Source organism: Pleurodeles waltl, chromosome 3_1 (assembly GCF_031143425.1).
Source record: "Pleurodeles waltl isolate 20211129_DDA chromosome 3_1, aPleWal1.hap1.20221129, whole genome shotgun sequence".
In the NCBI taxonomy this organism is placed as follows: domain Eukaryota; kingdom Metazoa; phylum Chordata; class Amphibia; order Caudata; family Salamandridae; genus Pleurodeles; species Pleurodeles waltl.
In genome coordinates, this window is record NC_090440.1 from 879327 (window position 1) to 902121 (window position 22795).

The following is a 22795-nucleotide window of genomic DNA, read 5'->3' on the forward strand; positions in this document are numbered from 1 at the left end:
CTTGGAGCCATCTCAAACAAAATGCTCCCAAAAGGGAAATACTCATATGTGGTGACTGGAAAAATAATGACCCACTGTGCACCTGGCCTGATGATCTCAGACCACCTCCTCAACTATCCAAGGAAGTTAAAAACCTTGGAATTACCACAGACTCCAAGTTAACAATGAATGCCCAAGTGGACAAATTAGCACAATCAAGTTTTAACACCTTGAAGACTCTGCAATGCATCTTCCCCCACCTCAGATTTCTACACAAGGTACAGACTACTAACTCTCTTGTACTATCCAAACTGGATTATGCCAATAGCCTCTGCCATGGATCATCTCTTATGAAAAAACTACAACGCATTCAGAACTCTGCCAGGATACTATTACAGGTAAAGCCCACATCTCCCCTGCCTTGAGAGCACTACACTGGTTACCCGTTGCCAGAAGATCCACCTTCAAGCTGCTTTGTATCACCCACAAAGCTATACATGGAACAGGACCACGTTTTATCAGAAACAAAATAACCAAATACATTCAACAAAGAAACCTCCGCTCAAGATTGGCACCCTGCCTTAAGACACTAGGTGGTACATCCTTCCCTGTGCAAGCAGCCAAACTATGAAATTCATTATCCACAAATATAAGTTCATAACCACCATATTTAAACAGCAATGATCTGCATATGCCTGTGTTGATAAATATTTATAATCTAATTATGTGTTTATTCTAGATATGTATAGTTCTTTAGGAAAGATGTATTGTTATTATACACATATACTTTAAACCTGTTTAACATATGTATATTTACTCACGGATAGATAGATATATATATATATATATTTATGTGTGTGTATATGTGTGTGTATGCATGTGTGTGTGTGTGTGTGTATTTACATATATATGTGTATGTTATTCTGTGCTTAACATGTTCATAGGTCATTGCATAGCTCATAGATAAGTTGTAATATTAGATACTTATGAATCCCGGCTCTCGTTTTATATCACAATGATCAAATGTTTTATTATCATAAGCATTTCCCTATTCATAAATTGAGGAAAGATAAATAAATATTAGAAAAGTGCACTTATTAATTAACTTCAATCTTGAAAGTCTGTGTTTATACAATACTCTTTTTCTTCTCATATCATAATACCCGTTATTATATTCCTTGAACATATATTCCCTTACTATGTCTTTACATATCTATTTATTTATTACTCTAGTCCTACTGTACTAGAGAATCAATTTAATAAAAATAAATAAAATAAAACCTATAAATAAAATTCAAATTATAAATAAGTAAATTCAAGTAAAAAAAATAATAATGAATAAATACATTAAAGAAAAAGAAAAATAATGATTACAAAATGTATACATATATATATATATATATATATATATATATATATATATATATATATATATATAAAACAAAAATTAAAAATAATTTAAAAAATAATATAAATGTACTCTCTTGTAAGCTTTACTTTGTCTACCCATCACCATGTGTCATGTATGTATCAATCTATCCTCCATCCCCACTCTGACTCATCCCAAACCCATTCTACTATTTTCATCTCCACAATAACCCTGCCGAAGCTGAGGGACCACCTGCCAGCAAGAGTGGGCTATGAGTTGTGTTTCCTCCCAGACTCATCCCAGAGTGACCATCTGACACCCCAAGAGTGGGCCATGAGTTGTGTCTCCTGCTAGGCTTATCCCAGAGTGACCATCTGACATCAGGTCTAGAATAAAGTCCAAGAGGACACTACAGAACACAGTGACCACTTCATGATGACTCAAGGTAACATATAAATGAGATGGAAGCAAAGAGGATTGTACTGAGGAGACACCACCTGGAGCTCCCTGCAAGATCTCACCGGGGCACCCTCATGTGACATGAAATGTGACTGCACATGTGAAGACCACAGGTTTTTTTTAGTTATCTGGGTCAATTCACTGTTAATGATACATAATCAGGGATACTTTAATATTCCTTCCTTCAGTCTATTCATTTATATTTTGACTGGATTGTAAATTGATTGATATATTTATCAAGATGGCAGTCCTTTGTCTATGGTATGTCTATTTATCTGTAATTTTCCTAATTTGTTTAGATTACTTTCAGTCTCTTGAATGGTGTAGTACTCAAAACCTCAATAAACATCATGAAGTTAAACGTGCAGTCAGAGCGGCTGGTGCTGTCCTCAGGGTCTCAGTGCTCACGTCTTGTACTTACCCCACCAAGCAGAGGAAGCGTTGCCGCCAGAGCTGGATGGGAAGAGAGGAAACAGAAGGTCGGTTAGGAAAATGCACAAGCAAACCTGCTCAACCTCAACTTGCCCCTTAAATCTTAACATTCAACTGAATTGTGACATACATGTAATAGCTGTAACTTGTGGTCCTAACAACATACCTGCCCAGAGAGGGCTGCCCTACATATGGTGATGGTGCTTTATAAGTACACAAAGCATAACAATCTGTGAAGTACAGACCTCTGGAGACTACCATGGACACCCGGACCGCCTTGAAGGCAATAGGCTGTTTGCAAAGCCCAGGTTCTTCCACCATCCTTCGGCTGCAGTTACAGGGGGTGGGAGGGGCAGTGGTGCCAGTGGCGTAAAGAAACTTGAGGATCCCCCCTGAAAATTATATGGAAGTGGTCTCCACCTCCCAGAGCCAGTCAGTGTACTGTGCCTGGGGAGGCACCTGGAGCTCACCTCAGCCTGCAACACGGGCTGGGGGCCAATTTTATGCCACTGGCTGGTGCCAATTTGAAGCTACCATATATCCCACTCCCCCCCATTGTCCTTGTGTGGGGGCCATCGACACACTGACCTCCTTGAAAAAAAAATGGAAAAAAAGGGAAGAGACTGTTTGCAAAGCCCATTATGATCCACCCTCCCTCGGGTGAAGTTACAGGTGTGGGAGAAGCGGGGTGCCAATGTGGAGAAGCCACCATGGAAGCAGCTCTTCCCACCCTCTTCTCCTTATGTGCGGACCATCAACAAGGCCAACCCTATATACCATCGAAGAGAGGAATTTCAGGGGACCCGAGGCACTCTTTACTGACTGGAAAAACAGTTGTGGCAACAGTGATGCCCTCCAGCTGAAAGGTCTTGTACCAAAGACTCATGCCAATCCAAAAACAGAGTGAGCAATGAGGAGACGCCATCCTTCCCACCCTGGGGGCCTGATTCACAAAAAGTCTCCGCACTCATGGCAGAATCTCTGCAATCAGACTTCTCATGCAGCACACATTGAACGATGAAGTAACAAGCAGAAATATAGATATTTCTCCTTGTTACACCTCACCTGAAAAAGCATAGCCATTGACCATCCCCAGGTCTACCACATTTGGTAAATCTGGGAATGCGCCAAAATCCATGGGTGTTGCGTGGGTACAACCACGCAACAACCATGGAACCCCTCCCTGGGGTAGAGTAACGCAACATAGCAATTTCTGCTGCATTGCATTATTGTGGGTTTGTCAAGCCACTCAGGTCTGTGCAAGGGGGCCTTGCATGGCTTGATAAATCACATTTTGACCTTGCGTCGGGCACACATCACACTGCGTGGAGCAGGAGCAAGGCAACCCCTCTCAGAAATATGCCCCTTAGTATTGTAGGCAGCCTTGAGCTATTAGAAAGAATCTTCTCAGCATGACAATTTCTACTTACTGAGTGTGCCAGGTACCAACCTAAGTACTTGTGCTTGCTTTGCTTCAAGAGATAGGCTGTCTGTAAAGTTTTCACCACAGTCGAAAGGCTGCAGGTAGTATGAGCTTTAGCACCTTCAGATCTTGGTTATTTTGAATGAATAGTCGCTCTTTGGACAAGTTATGCACAAAGTGTAAACTGTTCTTAGTTGATACTTTTTAATACTCTGTAGTTTATTTGTCATGAGAGTTTCACTGTCTGCAAATAGGTACAAATTAAACTCCATCCCTAAAGTACACACTGTCAGCAAAACCAACTTTTCTACTCATATCAACTTCTTTACTCAATATGGGTTTGGGACTGTCAGGAGATTATTCTGAGCTATTTTAAACTTACTTTTAGAGCTCTAATGCTGTAGCTCTTTATGGAGAAATCTGTACAAAAGAATCTTGGATGATGTCATCAGTGATTTCAGTGGAGATGGCATCAGTGTTTTCATAAATTATGTCATAGAACATGTCACGAGGGATGTAATTTGTGAGGTCATAAGCAGTGCATGGCAGGGGCACAAGTTATAGTTAGCTGTGCTACTTAACTGGCAAATTTCTGTGTTTTTTTTGTTAAAAAAGTAATGTTGTCACTGATATATTCACCGAATTATAATGTTATTTTAACCTATGTTTTTTTCAGTGAATTTTTAAGGTTTTGTAACATAAAGTAATATTTTATTACCATACTTAAAACTAATCCCCCGCGAGAGGGCTGACCATAGGACCTTCTGTTTTTTAAAGAGGAAGATACCCATGTGTCCCTCTCCCTGGGCCTTATTAGGCTCTGGGGAACCCATCACCCAGGTCCCTACTTATTTTAAAGGAGATGGGAGAGCCTAGTGGACAACCTTCCCAAGCCTTATTAGGCCCCCAGGTCCTTTTTTTAGGAAAGAGGATGGGGGCGTGTGGCCCCCTCCCTAAGCCTTGTTAGACCTTGGGGACCCCATCCCCAGGGCCATTATTTCTAAATTAAATGGGAGGGAGGCCGTGTGGACCCCTCCCCAAGCCCTATTAAGTCCTGGGGGCTCCTAGCCCCAGGTTCCTTTTTTATGAAAGGGGAGAGGGCCTGCCTCGCCCCTCCCTGAGTCCTATTAGGCCCTGCGGAACCCATTGCCCAAGGCCACCACTTAAATTAAAGGGGAGGGGTTCCAGGTGGAGCTGCTCCTCAAGCCGTGTTAGGCCTTGGGGACCCCATCCCCCATGGCCAGTACCTTAATTAAAGGGGGGGCACTTGATCCACCCTCTTCCTGGAACTTTTTCGGCCCTGGGGACCTCATCTCTCAGGACCAGACTGTCAAAGGTGGGTGCTCAGGTACCCACCCAGGGCACTCACCATATACTCGTTGGTGGCCGCTGAGGTAGCCTCAATGTCCCTGCTGCCCCAACCGGCTCCGCAAATACAGGGTGAGACAGCATTGCTCATACAAAAGGTCCTCAGGGCCATTAGTGGCTCAGGGAGGGGGCTGTTTGCACCCTCACCCCATTTTTAAAAATTTCAGTCCCGGGGGTGGGCTCCTCTGTGACTTTAGAGGCTCAGGGAAGAGGCTGCATGGCCATCTCCCCATATACACTCATTTAGTCTCTAGAGGTAGACTCCCCGGGGCCTCTGGGGGCTCAGGCAAGAGGGCTGCATGGCCCCCTCCCTCTATACACTAATTTCAGCTCTGGGGGTGGGCTCTAGGATGGGGGCTGTGTGACCCCTGCCCCTTACATGCAAATTTCAGCCTCAGTGGTGGCCTCCCAGGGCCCTTAATGGCTCTGTTGTGGGGTCATATAGTCCCCTTCCAGGGTGGGCTCCCTGTGGCATACACTTAATGAATGTGGCCCAGACCCCATTTGTTTTTTTTACCCTCTGGAGTCCCTCAGGATCACAGCAATGTTTGTAGATTTTTTAAAGTTTTTGGCTCCGGGTGTCCCTCTGGGTCCCCCCTCTCCATGGGGCCTAGGGGGTCAGGGTATCTTTACCTGTCTCATTATAGTGCTTTTATTTTTTCTTCAAGACAGGAGACTACGGGGGTCATTACGACCCCGGCGGTCGGCGATAAAGTGGCGGTATGTACCGCCGACAGGCTGGCGGTACTTACCGCCATATTATGACATTGGCGGGTTGGCTGAAGCCAACCCGCTAATGTACCACTCCGACCGCCACAGCAGTAACAGCCGCCGGGCCGCATGTGGGATTATGACCCCAGCTACCACCATGATTTTCGTGGCGTTCGTAACACCACGAAAACCATGGCAGTAGGCCATATCAGTGACAGGGAATTCATTCCCTGTCACTGATAGGGGTCTTCCCCCCTTCCTCTCCAGTTACCCTTACCCCAATCTCCCCACCCCCCTACATTCACGCCCCCTTCACACACACGCATACACATACCCATTTGCACATGCTTACACGCATGCATACCTCCAATCACACACACATCCGCACACACTTCCAAACATACACGCAGACACGCATTCACATTTCACAACATACACGCACTTACACGTCCGTACATGCACACATGCATTCAACACTCAACACACACCCGCATTCACTCACATACATATATTCACCCCCCACCCCTCTCCCCTGTCGGAGACCCAACTTACCTAGATCCAGGGGGTCCTCCGGCAGGAGACAGGACGGGGCGCTGCTACCGCCAGCAGAACACCGCCAGGCTGTATTATTGGTCATAATACAGCTGGCGGCGGTCTACTAGCATGGCACTGCTGGTGGTAGCAGCGCCACCTTACCGCCATCTGCTGGCATGGCCATAGCTGGATTGCCACCATTATTGTGGTGGAAATACAGCTGTGGTCATAATATAGCGGACAGCTGGTAGCTGCGGCGACGGTCTTTTGGTAGCTGTCACCACAGCAGTAGGCAGTTTTTACCGCCAAAGTTGAAATGAGGGCCTAAGTCCCCATGTCCTGTAATTGCTGTCTGCAACATTTTTCTCATGTTGCTGATAGCCAATCAGAGTGCTTGCTCCCAGGAAGTCTGACTACCAGGGGAGCAAGATGGCCCAGGGAAAATAAAGCTCCCTGGGCCAATCAGAATGCTATATTTCAAATTGGTGCTTTCACAAGAGTCTCTAACAACCGTTGAGATATACATTTTTTTTAACCTCAATTTCTCAAAAACTAATGAGCAGATTAATACTTAAATCACAAAATGCACACTCTACAGACCAAGATCGAGACTCCTGCCAAATTTGGTGTAGTTCCGTTCAGAAGTTTTTGCCATAGCCCATCTCAAAGATGTTCATGGAAAATGAATGGGAATTTTGCATTTTGGGACCAAGTTTTTTCGAAGACCCCGTTGACGAATCATGCTGAAATTTCCATGCACAAACTCGTCAAAAAGTAGCACATTTTTGAAAAGTTTCATGAAGCTTTGTCTAACAGTGCTAAAGTTATTAGCACCTTTTCCTGCAATTTTTAGGTCAGCGTTTCCTATGGAAGAGCTGGCCTAACATTAGCTGCCTAGTAGCGACAGACGTATATTATTGTTATTGTAAGATTGGATAGGGTGGGATCTTATACTGTAATTCAGGCCTTGAGATGTCAGAGTAAACACCATTATTGTGTTTTTGTCCAGCACCCCATCCAGGTCACTTGCACCTAGAGAGGGATCACTACATTGGTAATGAGTCAGCGGGGTTGAGGCGAAGTCATCAGTGTTGGTAAGGAGTCAGCAGGGTTGGTAAGGAGTCAGTGGGGTTAAATGGGAGTCAGCAGGGTTGGTAAGGAGTCAGCGGGTTGAGGCGGAGTCTGCGGTGTTGGTAAGGAGTCAGCAGGGTGTGTAAGGAGTCAGCGGGGATGAGGTGAAGTCAGCTGGGTTGGTAAGGAGTCAGCGAGTTGAGGCGTGGTCAGCAGTGTTGGTATGGAGTCAGAGTGGTTGAGGCAGGGTCAGTGGGGATGAGGCATAGTCAGCTGGGTTGGTAAGTAGTCAGCGGGGGTGGGACAGAGTCAGCGGGGTTGGTAAGGGGTCAGCAGTGTTGGTAAGGAATCATCCAGCTTGGTAAGGAGTCAACAGGGTTGGGGCAGAGTCAGTGGGGATGAGGCAGAGTCAGTGGGGTTGGTATTGAGTCATCCGGGTTGGTAAGGAGATAGAAGGGTTGGGGCAAAGTCAGCAGGGATGAGGCAGAATCAGCAGGGTTTGTTAGGAGTCAGCAGGGATGAGGCAGAGTCAGCGGGGTTCGTAAGGAGTCACTGGTGTTGGTAAGGAGTCAGCGGGGATGAGGTGGAGTCACCGGTGTTGATAAGGAGGGATGAGGCGGGTCAGCAGGGTTGGGGAGGAGTCAGCGAGTTTGGGGCAGAGCCAGTGGTTTTGGTAAGGAGTCAGTGGGGTTGGGGCGGAGTCAGTGAGGTTGGTAAGGAGTCAGCGGGGTTGGTAAAGGAGACAGCGGGGTTGGGATGGAATCAGCAGTGTTGGTAAGAGGTCAGTGTGGTAAGGCAGTCAGCAGGGCTGGGGAGGAGTCAGTGGTGTTGGTAAGGAGTCAGCAGGGCTGGTAAGGAGTAAGGGAGTTGAGGCAGAGTCAGCAGTGTTGGTAAGAAGTCAACGGTGTTGGGGCAGAGTCAGTGGGGTTGATAAGGAGTCAGCAGTGTTGGTAATGAGTCAGCCAGGTTTGTAAGGAGTCAGTAGGGTTGGGGCAGAGTCAGCATGGTTGGTAAGGAGTCAGCAGTGTTGATAAGGAGTCAGTCGGGTTTGTACGAAGTCAGTGGGGTTAGGGCGGAGTCAGTGAGGTTGGTAATGAGTCAGAGGGGTTGGTAAAGGAGTCAGCAGGGTTGCGAAGGAGCATTGTAGGAATGTTGTGTCCTACATAAGCACATCATGAGTTCACATCCAATCCGATGAACCCATCAGACCCACTTTGGAAGGTGCAATGATCCCCTCTCCTTTCATAGAAATGTCCCCCATGGGATGCTGGGGGGCGCATATCTACCACCTATGAAAGGGAGTGTGTGGCTTATCCAGTTTCTAAAAATTACCCCTTTAGTAGTTCTTAAAACCTGAAAGATTTGCATGTCCTTCAATGACTATATTGTTAGCTTCAACCCCCATTCCAGGAGAAACTCTGCATAACTTCTCTCCAGAATCACCCCACTTTTCCCCCCATATTGAATATGCACCAAGTCACTTACAGTACTTTTGTAGAAAAACATTCACCTGTTCATGATGGCACCTATCATGGGATCCCTCAGGAGAGGTCAATATTTTCTGTTTTTAAAATTTACTTTGGAAGATGGTTAATTCTAAGTTACATGAGGAACTGCAGTTCACGCTCGGCTTTGTGCATCTGTCATTGGTCCAGACAGACTTCAAGACTGTTGGTGCTGGTCCAAAGCTCATAGATAGGGGATGCAGCCAGCCTCTCTGTTCAACAGTGAGATAAGTGGTTACATTACATTTTAGGTGACTGGTTCTGCAGTGACCAGAGTGTCTGCTGCTATTATTCACTATATTGACCTTACTCCTTCTCAGGCCCACACTGCTCCTTACATTTCAAGTGATAAAGTCAACCAGAGAGCCAGGGGTCCAGATCTGACCAAACGTAACTGTTCCCACGAGACCCAACTGATGATGTATGTGTGATGTCTGAACCCCATATTTTCCAAGAGTGTGGGGCCCACATGAATTTATGTTGTGTGTTTTATCCATGTGTGTGTCTGCACTGATGCTGAATGTAGTCAGCGTTGTGTTTGTGGCACTGCTTTTCCATGTTTATTACTGCACAGATGGCCTCAAGTATATGGTTCAATTCCCATCCAGTTGTGTGTCACCTTCGGTGCTCAGTAGAGTTCTGCTTTGCTTTGTCTTTACTATTCCTTTTCAGTAAATCCTTTGAAAATGTGTCATCTTTGCCTAAACAGACATCCAGGAGTCTGCATATCAGCCTCACATATTTTCTTTTGTATCCTGTGGAATATACAACCCAAGAAGCAACAAACTCTAGGTGGCAACTCCATTTTAATGAAGTTATTTGTCTCATGAGGCAAGATTAACCTCTTCACTGCTGATGCTTTTCCACCCCAGTGAGAAGCCCTTTTTGGTTCTTTGGGGTACTTCACGCTTAGGCATCCATCACGTTTTCTTTACACATCCACACCAAGTTTGTGTCCTTTTTTTCCCTCAACATCCTGGTGATTCTAAAGATACCCAGGGTTTGTAGATTCCTTTTGAGAGGACCGACAAAACAGCAAAGCTAAATGTAAATTTGGGGGCATATTTGCAAACCCCCAGCATCACCAGAGCATCCGTTGCGCTGCGCCCTTCTCCATATTCTGCAGCGCACATCTATACCATTAGTGATTGTTTATGTGCAGGAAGGGAGACCAATCATTCCCTGCAGGGCAGGCATGCTGCAAGAGGGCCTGCGTTGGCACTAGGCAGCTAAATTCAACACTAGCGCTAGGTGGAAGACAGCGCAGACCTGCGTTTCAAACGTGACAGAGTGCAGATCTGCCAATTTTACCACAGCGCCACGTTTCACCACTTTCATGTAAATTTGGCCCTTAGTTTTTTAGGAAAAATTGGAAAAAAGTGCTGCCCAAGGACTAGTTTTATTCGTACTGGTCGATAAAATCACAATTTTCAGAGGTTTTAGAAACATACAGAACTGAATACAAAAAATGCTTTAACCAAAAGTTTGACAGTTTTCAAAGAGTAACCCATTTCCCCTCATTTTTGTGCTGTCAATCTACTTCCAGTTTGTGGTGAAAACAAGTGTGAAACCCCTGGGTGTTATAGAAAAGCTATACATTCGAAAAATACACAACATTCACATATCAGCCAAAGGGTCATTTGTGTAGATCCCACAAGGTTTTCCCAAAGAAAATGAGGGGAAGATCTACTAAGACGTCTTGCAACAAAATGCAGCAAGACAACTCGCTGCAGTATGTGGGTGACAGGGAGAGAGCAGAAATGTGCCGTGTCTACTAAGCTGAGACTCATTCCTGCTACCACCCAGTGCGGTGCACTGTGTGCTCCCTCCCGCCAATGCAGGGACCCTAGTGCCATGGTGCAAAGGTGCTTGCATTACAGGCAGGATGGTTTTTGTGCAGATCGGAACACCTTCCTACACAAAAACAATCTTTAAATGCATTTTCCTTTTTAGGTCTGGTGTTAGCCAAGACCTTTAGCTGTTTTTTACCTTTGTGTTTAGAGTCTACTGAGATAGCAGGATGCTTTCTACCAGCTCTCCATGTTAAGCAGAGAGCACAGTCCAGCGTCATAAGTTCCTGTCTCCTGCTGATGCTGTTGCAAATTCCTTTTAGAGTGGCCTTTTTAATATCTATCTGACCGCTGCTAATTCACAACATACCATTTGAAAATGTTCTTGATGACATTGTCATGTTTTTTAAGTATGCATGCAGTGAAGTGCACTCCTAACTGCACCCTTGGGTATCATGCTTGCATTAATGGGGGACTGCAGTTATATATGTAACCCAATTAAGTCTGTATGTCCTGCTTTTATGACTTTCTAGGTTGCTTTCAATGCTCTTGTGTGTTGTACTTATATAGACATTCAAATTCTATACTACTGTTTTAGCTCTGCTGTTTATTCCAAGTTCATGTGCAATCAATCTATCTATCTACCTATCTATCTATCTATCTATCTATCTATCTATCTATCTATCTATCTATCTATCTATCTATCTATCTATCTATCTATCTATCTATCTATCTGTCTATCTATCTATCTATCTATCTATCTATCTATCTATCTATCTATCTGTCTATCTGGTTCCTGTACTATCTATCTATCTATCTATCCATCTATGCTACCCTACCTGTCTGTCTGTCCATCTAACTGCCTAACTATTTAACTGACTGTCTGAATAAATATCCCCCTGTCTCTTTTTCTGCTTGTCTCTCTAGCTACTTCTGTTTATCTACCTGTTTGCTATCTACCTGCTTAGCTATCAACCTGCCTAGCTTCCTGCCTTTTTACCTGTCTGTCTGTCTATCTATCTATCTATCCATCTATCTATCTATCTATCTATCTATCTATCTATCTATCTATCTATCTATCTATCTATCTATCTATCTATCTATCTATCTATCCGTCTGTCTGTCTGTCTGTCTGTCTGTCTGTCTGTCTGTCTGTCTGTCTGTCTGTCTGTCTGTCTGTCTGTCTATATATCTATCTATCTAGCTATCTGTCTGTCTGTCTGTCTGTCTGTCTGTCTGTCTGTCTGTCTGTCTGTCTGTCTGTCTGTCTATCTATCTATCTATCTGTCTGTCTTTCTGTCTATCTATCTATCTGTCTATCTATCTGTCTATCTATCGATCTATCTGGATGTCCATCTTTATGCTATGTTATGTTAACATTACGTAAAATGGATTTGTGAAGCTCTGCTTATCCCTCCATAGGGTATCCAGGCACTGGAACAGATTTAAAGGTGTGGGTCTGTGGGGTCAATCAGTGAGTCAGCCTTGGGTAATTAGTTGAAGAACCACATCATCGGCTTCTTGCAGAATTCCAGAAGGGGAGGCCCTGACGTGTGGAGGGAGGTTATTCCAGGTTTTAGGTGCAATGTGGGAGAAAGCCAGACCTCCTATTCTGCTTTGAGGAGATGGGATATGTGTCTAAGTGGGACTGTGGCTGAGGCTTAGCGCAGGTGTCTGGTGGGTTGGTGGAAGTGAAGGTGGTTGTTAAGATATGCTGGTCCTATGTTGTGCAGTGCCTTCAGTGCATGTGTGAGAAGTTTGAATTGGCAGCCTTTGTGTCTAGGGAGCCAGTGGACCTCTATGAAGTGTGGTGTGATGTAGGTGCATCTTGAGGGGTCTAGGATGAGTCTTGCTGCAGTATTCGAGATGGTCTGAAGTCAGTGGAAGAGGTGGTGGGAGATTCCAGCTTAGAATGACAGTACGTCTGGAGTTCCAGGGCATACATTAAAAGATTTTTCAAAGCATGCATAATTAATGGAAGCAGGAGGAGCTGACTGGGTTACTTGTGCTGCCATGTTGAATTTGTTGTCTAAGATGACTCCCAGATTTCTTGCACATTTGGTTGATGTGGGTGTGGGACCAAGCTCTGAAGGCCACCAAGTGGAGTCCCAGGGGGAGTTCCTGTTCCCGAAGATCAACACTTCCATCTTGTTGGAGTTGATTTTCAAGTATTTGACTTTCATCCGCTCTGCTACATTGACCATGTATTTGGTGAAATCAGATCTGGTGGTTGTAGGCTTGATAGGATGAGTTGTGTGTCATCGGCATAGGAGATGATGGAGACACCATGTGCTCTGATGATGTCGGTGAGCAAAGTCATGTAAATGTTGGACAGAGTTGGGCTGAGTGATGAACCCTGAGGGACTCTGCAGATGCAGTTCTTGGGTTCTGATATGTAGGGTGGGAGCTTGAATCTGTGTTCTTCCTGTGAGGAAGGAACATATCCAGTTGATGGCTGGTCATCGGATGCCTTTGTTGTGCAGACTTCTGGGGAGCCCGGATCGTGATACTGTATGGAAAGAAGTTGAAGGATTAAGAAGGATAAAGATGGCGATTTCTCTCCAATCCTGTATGGTGCAGATCTCATCTGTGGCAGCAATGAGTGCTGTTTCAATGCTATAGTTGCTTTGAAAACCGGATTGGGTGTGGTCCAGTTTTTTGGAGAGTTCAAGGCGGTTGGTGAGTGTAGGAAAGTACCATCTTGCCTGGCATGTTACCCCAATTTTCACTGTATGTATGTTTGTTTTTGCCCTTGTGTCACTGGGATCCTGCTAGGCAGGACCCCAGTGCTCATAGTGCATGCCCTGTATGTGTTCCCTGTGTGGTGCCTAACTGTATCACTGAGGCTCTGCTAACCAGAATCTCAGTGCTTATGCTCTCTCTGCTTTCTAAATTTGTCACTCCAGGCTAGTGACTAATTTGACCAATTCTCATTGGCACACTGGTACACCCATATAATTCCCTAGTATATGGTACTTAGGTACCCAGGGTATTGGGGTTCCAGGAGATCCCTATGGGCTGCAGCATTTCTTTTGCCACCCATAGGGAGCTCAGACAATTCTTACACAGGCCTGCCACTGCAGCCTGAGTGAAATAACGTCCACGTTATTTCACAGCCATTTTTCACTGCACATGAATAACTTATAAGTCACCTATATGTCTAACCCTCACTTGGTGAAGGTTAGGTGCAAAGTTACTAAGTGTGAGGGCACCCTGGCACTAGCCAAGGTGCCCCCACATAATTCAGGACAATTTCCCCAGACTTTGTGAGTGTGGGGACACCATTACACGGGTGCAATGCACATAGGTCACTACGCTCCTTGGCTGCTTACCGCGCCTCTCCGGCCTGCCTCTACAAGGTTTTGTCTCATGGCTTATCAGGGCCTGCTTATACCTGAACTTACCTACGTACCCAACACCTACTAACCCTGCTGCTCCTCGGGCAGCCATACTACTTTGAATTTACTAAACTATCAAGATCAATATCACCTATTCTAGCCCACATACCTAATTAACATTGAGCGTTCTAGCCTTACGGCCCAGCCTTGATGAAGTCACTTGTGTGACGAAACACGTGTTGGCTGTCTATCTATGATGTTACTAAGGCTGTCTATCTATGATGTTGCTATGTTCTACAACACTCACGAATAAAGACATCATCTACCAATGAGAGCCAGGACTTTTCTTCAACCTCATACTTACTCTGATTTTCATTACACTATCAGGGATCCTTATCCTTGCAACACTATTGGACACTATGGCCCTCATTCTGACCTTGGCGGTCTTTTCGCAAGACCGCCGAGTTACCGCCGCGGTAAAGACCGCCGACCGCGGCGGTATGCCGCTGCGCGTATTCCGACCGCTGGGAGCGTTCCGCCGGAATACCGCCAGCAGCCACACTGGCGGTCGGCGGGAAAGTGGAGACTGGTCAACCTCCACCGCCACGCCAGCAGAACACCGCCCCCAGAATTACGACCCACATTTCTGTGTGGCGGTCTTCTGTTGGCGGTCTTCTGTTGGCGGTCACGTCCCTATGGCTCCCGTCGCCTCCCGGAGGACCAACGCACAAGGTAAGTTGATCGTCCGTGAGGGGAGGGGGTGGGGGGGTGTTGTGTGATGTGTGCGTGCATGGGGGTGTGCGTGTGAGTGTGTAGAGGGGGTGTGTGAGTGCGTGCATGCGGGCGGGGAGTGCTGCTGTGCCTATGGGCAATGTGTTTAGTTCGGCGGGTGTGCATGTCGGCATGTATGTGTGCGGGTATGTGTCCCCGTTGTGTATGTGTGTGTAGGGGGTGTGTATATGTGCATGTTGGGGGTGTGTGCATGTCGGGGTGCATGTATGTGCATGTCGGGGTGGGGGTGGGGAGGGGGTTCGTACCACCTCTGGGGGGTAGCAGGGGGGTGGAGGGTGTGGGGGGAGGACTCGGGTGGGTAGTGGGGGGTGGGGGAGACCCCTATCAGTGCCAGGGAAGGAATTCCTTGGCCCCGATAGTGCTTACCGCCATGGTTCGCACGGCGGTTCCCGCCCGCAAGAAACCGCGGCGGTAGGCAGGGTCATAATACCCTTGGCGGTCTTGGGACGACCGCCGGGCCGGAGTGCGCAAACTCCAGCCCCGCGGTCATGACCGCCGCGGCGGTCGGAGTGGAGAAGTGGCGGTCGGTCGCGGCGGGGACCGCCGCGGTCAGAATGCCATTTTTAATACCGCCGGTCTGTTCGCGGTCCGACCGCCGTCTCTCCGCCGACCGCCAGGGTCAGAATGAGGGCCTATATTCTGTGTGCTTTGGCCAATTCGTTCCACTACTAATCTACTAATAAGGGATAACTGGACCTGGTAGACGGTGTAAGTACCATGAGGTACCCACTATCAGCCAGTCCAGCCTCCTACATTGGTGGTGCAGCGCTGGGATAAGTACTTGTAACTGCTTTACCACTTTGTCATTGGTGCTTTTCATCAGAAAACATATACCAAATACTTAAAAATATACACAGTTAACCTTAACAGTTTAACTTTCTTTCTACAAACTTTCTACAGAGTTTATAAAAGGTTTTGAAAAGTTTGAAAAGTTTTTTTCTTTTCCTTAAAAGTTCTAAAAACGTTTTTCTCTCTGTCCTAAACCCTTTCTTACAACTATGTCTGCAGTAGAACTTACTCCCACAGTTGTCCAGGCAACCTATGGTAGTTTAAACTTTAAAAGTTTGATGGATCTCTGGGTAAAAAGAGGTATAGCATTGGTAAGAAGCCTACCAAAGATCTTCTCCTTAGCCTTCTCCCAGAAAGTGACCAGAACCAGTCTGAGCCATCCCAGGATCAGGAGGTAGAGGAGGGGGGTAGCCAGCAAGAATCAGGGGAGGGCCCTGAGGACTCTGGGGAGGGTTCATCCAAAGACCTGTCAGCTAACAGGCCATCTATTGAAACTGGTAGTGGGAGGGGGGTCACACAGTAGTAGGGCACCTTTCACTCCTAAATGCCAGATACCTAGAGTCCAGCCAGTTAGAGACAGGTGCACTTCTGCCAATTCCCACATTTCCTCTTTGTCTCAGAATTCCCAAGCCTCCCACCCTGAGGATAACACCCTAGACAGGGAACTCAGAAAGCTGAGGTTGGAAGAGACCACACTGAAGCTACAGTTGGCCTTAGACAGGGAATCCCTAGATGTAGAGAGGGAAAAGGCTGAGGTTGGGTTTAGTACCCCATGGTGGCAGCAGCAGTGTTTTTGATAGTAATCCTGTAAGACAACAAGATTCTAGAAACCTGCATAAGATAGTCCCCCCTTACAAAGAGGGGGATGTCATTAAAAAGTGGTTTGCTAAACTTGAGAGGGCCTGTATGATACAGTTGGTCCCTCAAAGGCAGCGGGCTCCTATCTTGTGGCTATCTTTTACTGGTAAGGGTAGGGATAGGCTCCTTACTGTCAGAGAAACTGATGCTAATAATTACAAAGTTTTGAAGGATGCACTCTTAGAGGGATTCGGCTTAACCACTGAACAATACAGGATAAAGTTAAGAGATACCAGAAAAGAGTCCTCTCAAGACTGGACAGACTTTGTAGACTGTTCAGTGAAGGCCTTGGAGGGATGGTTACATGGTAGTAAGGTGGCTGACTATGAAAGCCTGTCTAATCTAATCCTAAAAGAGCATATTTTGAATAATTGTGTGTCTGACTTGTTGCACCAGTACTTGGTAGACTCAGATCTGACCTCTCCCAAAGAATTGGGAAAGAAGGCAGACAAATGGGTCAGAACAAGAGTGAAAAGGAAAGTTCATACAGGTGGTGACAAGGATGGCAAGAAGAAGGATGGTAAGTCTTCTGACAAGGGTGGGGACAAAGATAAAAAACATTCTGAGTCTTCATCAGGCCCACAAACATCCTCTGGGGGTGGTGGGTCCAACTCCTCTTCCCACAATCAAAATAAGCCATGGTGTTATTTATGTAAGAGTAAAGGCCATTGGGCAAGTGATTCCACTTGCCCAAAGAAAAACACCAAGGCTCCCACTACTACAACCCCAACTGCGTCCTCTAGTGCCCCTAGTAATAGCAGTGGTGGTGGGAAATCTACTACAAATAGCCAATCCAAGGGTGTAGCTGGGCTCACCATTGGTAATTTAGTTGGGGTTGGTCTTGTTAGGGAGACCACAGAGGCTGTTTTAGTCTCTGATGGTGATATTGACTTTGCCACCTTGGTTGCATGTCCCCTTAATATGGGTAAGTACAAGCAACTTCTCCTAATAAATGGTGTTGAGGTTCAGGCCTACGGGGATATAGGAGCCAGTGTCAATATGGTGATTGGGAAACTGGTTCACCCTGATCAACACCTACTTGGTCAGCAGTACCAAGTGACTGATGCTCATAACAACACTCTTAGCCACCCCATGGCTGTTGTGAATCTCAACTGCGGGGGGCGGGGGGGTTACTGGTCCAAAGAAAGTTGTGGAAGCCACTGATGTACCTGTAGACTGCTTACTAGGCAATGATTTGGAGACATCAGCTTGGGCTGAAGTGGAGCTGGAGGCTCATGCAGCAATGCTGGGCATTCCAGGGCATATCTTTGCTCTCACAAGGGCTCAGGCCCAGAAGCAAAGAGGACATGGAAGCTTGGATCCTGGAACAATGGACCAAGTGCTCCCAAAAGCTAGGGGTAGAAAGGGTAAATCCTTGGCCACTACCACCCCCCTCTCCAGAAGATTCCCCTTTTGAGGAAGAGGAATCCTATCCCTGTGCAGAACCTACACCAGATGAGCTGGCAGCAGACACTGCTGAGCTTTTGGGTGCAGTGAGGCCTGCTAGGGAAGATCTGAGTGTGGCACAGCAGACCTGTCCCACACTAGAGGGTTTATGACAGCAAGCTGTCAAACAGCAGAATGGGGATGTCACTGATAGCCATAAGGTCTATTGGGAAGACAATCTCCTTTATACTGAGTCAAGGGACCCTAAACCTGGAGCTGCCAGGAGATTGGTTATCCCTTTGCAGAATAGGGAGTTTCTTCTTACCTTGGCACATGACATTCCTTTGGCTGGGCATTTGGGCCAGAGTAAAACTTGGTACAGACTTGTTCCATTGTTTCACTGGCCTCATATGTCAGAGGACACTAAGGAGTTTTGTCGCTCCTGTGTGAAATGCCAAGCCAGTGGCAAGACTGGTGGCACACCTAAGGCCCCCTTAATTCCACTCCGAGTGGTTGGGGTGCCCTTTGAAAGGGTAGGGGTTGACATAGTTGGCCCCCTTGACCCTTCAACAGCTTCAAGCAATAGATTCATCCTTGTGGTAGTGGACCATGCCACTAGGTATCCTGAAGCAATTCCCTTAAGGACCTCTACAGCTCCTGCAGTGGCAAAGGCCCTCCTGGGAATCTTTTCCAGAGTGGGCTTCCCTAAGGAACTGGTGTCAATCAAGGACTCAATCAAGTAACCAAAACTGATGCTCACCCTATACCCAGGGCAGATGAGCTAATAGATACACTGGCTTCTGCCAAGTATCTAAGCACCTTTGATTTAAATGTAGGGTATTGGCAGGCCTTTGCTGTGGTCTGGGCACTGAAAAAGTTGAGACCATACCTGTTTGGTACTCACTATATTGTTCAGACAGACCACAAACCACTATTATGGCATAAACAAATGAAAGGTGAAAACCCTAAATTGTTGAGGTGGTCCATCTCCCTACAGGGAATGGACTATACAGTGAAACATAGACCTGGGAGTACCCACTCCAATCCAGATGGACTCCAGATATTTCCACTTCGATAATGAAGACTCATGTGGGCAAGGTTAGCCTTTATTGTTCTTCATTTTGGGGGGGGGTTGTGTAGGAAAGTACCATCTTGCCTGGCATCTTACCCCCATTTTTTACTTGTGTGTCAGTTTGTTTTTGCCTGTCCCACTGGGATCCTGCTAGCCAAGACCAGTGCTCATAGTTGTGGCCTGAATGTGTTCCTTGTGTGGTGCCTAACTGTGTCACCGAGGCTCTGCTAATCAGAACCTCAGTGCTTATGCTCTCTCTGCCTTTCAAATTGTTACTGCAGGCTAGTGACCATTTTTTCAAATGCTCATTGGCACACTGGAACACCCTTATAATTCCCTTGTAGATGGTACTTAGGTACCCAGGGTATTGGGGTTCCAGGAGATCCCTATGGGCTGCAGCATTTCTTTTGTCACCCATAGGGAGCTCTTACATAGGACTGCCACTGCAGCCTGAGTGAGATAATGTTATTTCACAGCCATTTTACAATGCACTTAAGTAACTTATAAGTCACCTATATGTCTAACCCTCACCTAGTGAAGGTTAGGTGCAAAGTTACTGAGTGTGAGGGCACCCTGGCACTAGCCAAGGTGCCCCCACATAGTTCAGGACAAATTCCCCAGACTTTGTGAGTGCGGGGACACCATTACACACGTGCACTACATATAGGTCAATACCTTTATGTAGCTTCACAATGGTAACTCCAAATATGGCCATGTAACATGTCTAAGATCATGGAATTGTCCCCTCAAGCCAACTCTGGTATTGGGGTGCCAATTCTATGAATCCATGGGGCTCCAGCATGGACCCCGGGTATTGCCAAACCAGCTCTCTGGGGTTTTCACTGCAGCTACCGCTGCTGCCAACCCATAGACATGCTTCTGCCTCCTGGGGTCTGGGCAGCCCAGTCCCAGGAAGGCAGAACAAAGGATTTCTTCTGAGAGACGGTGTTACACCCTCTCCCTTTGGAAATAGGTGTTAAGGGCGTGAGAGGAGTAGCCTCTCCTGGCCTCTAGGAATGCTTTGAAGGGCACAGATGGTGACCTCTGTCCATAAACTAGTCTACACTGGTTCAGGGATCCCCCAGCCCCTGCTATGGCATGAAACTGGACAAAGGAAAGGGGGGTGAACACTCCCCTGTCCATCATCACCCCAGGGGTGGTGCCCAGAGCTCCTCCAGAGTGTCCTAGACCTCTGCCATCTTGAATGCAGATGTGTGAGGGCACAATGGAGGCCTCTGGGTGGCCAGTGCCAGCAGGTGACATCAGAGACCCCTCCTGATAGGTGCTTACCAGACTAGGTGGCCAATCCTCCGCTGAGGGCTATTTAGGGTCTCTCCTGTGGGCTTCTCTTCAGATAATGAATGCAAGAGCTCACCAGAGTTCCTCTGCATCTCCCTCTTCGACGTCTGCCAGGGATCGACCGCTGACTGCTCCAGGACACCTGCAAAACTGCAACAAAGTAGCAAGAAGACTACCAGCGACATTGTAGCGCCTAATCTTGCCGGCTTTCTTGACTGTTTCCTGGTGGTGCCTGCTCTGGGGGCTGCCTGCCTTCACCCTGCACTGGAAGCCAAGAAGAAATCTCCAGTGGGTAGACGGAATCTTCCCCCTGCAAACGCAGGCACCAAACCTCTGCTTCACCGGTCCTCTGGGTCCCCTCTCATCGTGACGAGCGTGGTCCCTGGAACACAGGAGCTAGATCCAAGTGACCCGACAGTCCAGTGGTCCATCTGTCCAAATTTGGTGGAGGTAAGTCCTTGTCTCCCCACGCCAGACAGTAATCCTGTGTCCTACGTGAACTGCAGCTGCTTGGGCTTCTGTGCACTTTTTCAAAGAATCCATTGTGCACAGCACAGCCCAGGTCCCCAGCACTCCGTCCTGCATTGCTCAGCTCACTGAGCTGAACGCCGGCTCGTGGACCCTCCTTTGTAGTGTTGAGATGACTGCCATGCTCAGTTTTCTTGAACCCATGTTCAAGTACTTTTGCGGGTGCTGCCTGCCTCTGTGTGGGCTCTCTGTGTTGCTGGGTGCCCCCTCTGGCTCCCCTTCCAAGTGGCGACCTCCTGGTCCTTCCTGGGCCCGGGCAGCACCCTTTTTCTTCAACTGCAAACTTTGCAGCTAGCAAGGCTTGTTTGCGGTCTTTCTGCATAGAAACAACTCTGCATCTTCCAGCACGCCGTGGGACATCTTCTGTGGAAAGGAGAAGTTCCTGGCAGCTTCCGTTGCTGCAGAATCTTCAGCTTCTTCCACGTGGAGGCAGCCATTTTGCACCTTCTTTCGGGGTTTAGTGGGCTCCTGCCCCTACTGGACACTTTCGTGACTCTTGAACTTGGTCTCCTTCCTTTGCAGGTCCAGGAATCCATCTTCAGTCCTTCCAGAATGTCTTATTGTGAGAAAGTAGCCTCTTTCTAGCATCGTTACCCCCACTTTTGGCCTGTTTGTGAGTATATGTCAGGGTGTTTTCACTGTCTCACTGGGATCCTGCTAGCCAGGGCCCAGTGCTCATAGTGAAAACCCTATGTTGTCAGTATGTTTGTTATGTGTCACTGGGACCCTTCTAGCCAGGACCCTAGTGCTCATAAGTTTGTGGCCTATATGTATGTGTTCCCTGTGATGACTAACTGTCTCACTGAGGCCCTGCTAACCAGAACCTCAGTGGTTATGCTCTCTCTGCTTTCCAAATTGTCACTAACAGGCTAGTGACCAATTTCACCAATTCACATTGGCATACTGGAACACCCTTATAATTCCCTAGTATATGGTACTGAGGTACCCAGGGTATTGGGGTTCCAGGAGATCCCTATGGGCTGCAGCATTTCTTTTGCCACCCATAGGGAGCTCTGACATTTCTTACACAGGCCTGCCACTGCAGCCTGAGTGAAATAACGTCCACGTTATTTCACAGCCATTTACCACTGCACTTAAGTAACTTATAAGTCACCTATATGTCTAACCTTCACCTGGTGAAGGTTGGGTGCAAAGTTACTTAGTGTGTGGGCACCATGGCACTAGCCAAGGTACCCCCACATCGTTCAGGGCAAATTCCCCGGACTTTGTGAGTGCGGGGACACCATTTCACGTGTGCACTATACATAGGTCCCTACCTATGTATAGCGTCACAATGGTAACTCCTAACATGGCCATGTAACATGTCTAAGGTCATGGAATTGTCACCCCAATGCCATTCTGACATTGGGGAGACAATTCCACAATACCCCGAGTCTCTAGCACAGACCCGGTGTAGGAAAGTACCATCTTGCCTGGCATGTTACCCCCATTTTTCACTGTATATATGTTGTTTTAGTTGTATGTGTCACTGGGACCCTGGTAACCCAGGGCCCCAGTGCTCATAAGTGTGCCTGAATGTGTTACCTGTGTAGTGACTAACTGTCTCACTGAGGCTCTGCTAATCAGAACCTCAGTGGTTATGCTCTCTCATTTCTTTCCAAATTGTCACTGACAGGCTAGTGACCATTTTTACCAATTTACATTGGCTTACTGGAACACCCTTATAATTCCCTAGTATATGGTACTGAGGTACCCAGGGTATTGGGGTTCCAGGAGATCCCTATGGGCTGCAGCATTTCTTTTGCCACCCATAGGGAGCTCTGACAATTCTTACACAGGCCTGCCACTGCAGCCTGAGTGAAATAACGTCCACGTTATTTCACAGCCATTTTACACTGCACTTAAGTAATTTATAAGTCACCTATATGTCTAACCTTTACCTGGTAAAGGTTAGGTGCAAAGTTACTTAGTGTGAGGGCACCCTGGCACTAGCCAAGGTGCCCCCACATTGTTCAGAGCCAATTCCCTGAACTTTGTGAGTGCGGGGACACCATTACACGCGTGCACTACATATAGGTCACTACCTATATGTAGCTTCACCATGGTAACTCCGAATATGGCCATGTAACAT

At 46.9% G+C, this 22795-nt stretch overlaps 1 long non-coding RNA gene across 1 annotated transcript in view; it reads right to left on the reverse strand.

The window, feature by feature from the left end:
* Positions 1-22795, reverse strand: part of LOC138285951 (uncharacterized) — a 79837-nt gene that overhangs the window by 14362 nt on the left and 42680 nt on the right. The window contains exon 2 of the long non-coding RNA XR_011201664.1: positions 2229-2260. This is a non-coding gene — a long non-coding RNA (uncharacterized lncRNA). The remainder of the gene's footprint in view (positions 1-2228; positions 2261-22795) is intronic.